At 33.0% G+C, this 1691-nt stretch overlaps 1 non-coding gene across 1 annotated transcript; it reads left to right on the top strand.

The window, feature by feature from the left end:
- Positions 1–691: 691 nt before the first annotated feature.
- Positions 692–776, top strand: TRNAQ-UUG (transfer RNA glutamine (anticodon UUG)). The gene has a single exon. It is a non-coding gene; the product is annotated as a tRNA-Gln (tRNA).
- The last annotated feature ends 915 nt before the right edge of the window (positions 777–1691 follow it).

The raw sequence follows: 1691 nt of genomic DNA, 5'->3' as shown, positions 1-1691 counted from the left end.
TATAATGATTCTATCATTAAACTAATGAATAAAATATGTTATTTAGGGGTGTCTGTGTGGCTCATTTGGTTAAAGTGTCTGACTCTTGATTTTGGATCAAGTCATGACCTCGTGATTCATGAGATCAAGCCCTGCATTGGCAGCACAGAACCTGCTTGGGATTCTCTCTCTCTCCCTCACTCTCTGCCCATCCCCTGTGTGCATGCTCTCCCTTTCTCTCTCTCTCTCTCTCTCTCTCGCTCTCGCTCTCGCTCTCGCTCTCTCCTCTCTCTCGCTTTCTCTAAAAATGAATAAATAAACTTAAAAATATTATTTATCATACCACTATCGGATTTCAGGTTCTCAAATAATGTATAACCTTTAATAAAGCCACACAAAGCAATGGTTCCTGTCCTCTTTTTATAGATATAGAAACTGGCTTGAGGGTGATATAATGAAGTTAAGATTACACAATTACTTAAGTGTTCAACTCAGGCTTTGAACTGGTATCTCTTAGGCTGTTTGATTTGCTTTTAAGCTTGAATGCAGATAGCAAATGGTGATCACTGTGGTGTTGATGTTTCTAAAGAGAGAGGCCCTCTTAATAGTAGGTGAATTTGAAGGCTTTACAATTTTATTTAGGTATGAGTTGGCATACATTTCAAGTCAGGTGTATTAGGGTTAGCCACAGAGATAGAATCAGTAGGGGGGTGCCTGGGTGGCTCAGTCGGTTGAGTGTCCGACTTTGGCTCAGGTCGTGATCTCGCGGTCCGTGAGTTCGAGCCCCACCTCGGGCTCTGTGCTGACAGTTCAGAGCCTGGAGCTTGCTTCAGATTCTGTGTCTTCCTCTCTCTCTGACCCTCCCCCATTCATGCTGTCTCTGTGTCTCAAAAAATAAATAAATGTTAAAAAAAAATCTTAAAAAAAAAAAAAACAGAATCAGTAGGATATACTTGTGGCTATTCAAGTTGACACATAAAATTAACCATAATACCAGAACAAATACATATTTTTGACAACTACCTGAAGTCATTGCCTTGAAAGAGTATATATATTTTGATAGAATAAATAAAGGGAAAAAAGATAGTAATAGATGAATATAGAGATAATAAGTAATAGACAGTAAATAAAGGGTAAGATTATTTGTTTTTGACCTAATTCACCAGAAGGTATAAATGACTGTTATGTTAAATTAATATTGATTAAATATTCCAAAAGAAATTTGCCTTTTATATTCACCTTGATAATCTAAAGGAATACTCTGAAATGTTGGATTTATAGAATTCTTTTTTTCTCATCTCTTTCATAGGAATTATGGCCTCTAACATAAACTGTGTGTTTTTTGATAATACATATTTAATTTATTAATATTAATTCCATTATCTGGAATATATATTTAATAATTAAAATTTAATTAAACTTTGGCTTCTCAATTTAAATACTTTTGATACTAACCTTCAATCACTTTTTAAAAAAATTACATGGCAAACCTGTTAGAGATGTTTTTATATATTTGAAAATAATTGTGTTTCTCATATTCCATTTAAAAATAATTTTAAAGGTGTTGACATCTCTCTTGTGTTATAAAAAATAAACTGCAATGATTTTCAGTAGATTTTTTAATCACTCCATTAAATGATTTAAACAGAACTATTTGAAATAGTAGAAACAAATCCATTTTAGACATAAGTTTAATTACTAAAATAATAAAA

The sequence above is a fragment of the Herpailurus yagouaroundi genome, unplaced genomic scaffold, assembly GCF_014898765.1.
Source record: "Herpailurus yagouaroundi ecotype Mexico unplaced genomic scaffold, PumYag 100, whole genome shotgun sequence".
NCBI classification, from domain to species: domain Eukaryota; kingdom Metazoa; phylum Chordata; class Mammalia; order Carnivora; family Felidae; genus Herpailurus; species Herpailurus yagouaroundi.
The sequence above is the reverse complement of the archived record's forward strand: the minus strand, read 5'-3'. Positions and strand labels throughout refer to the sequence as shown.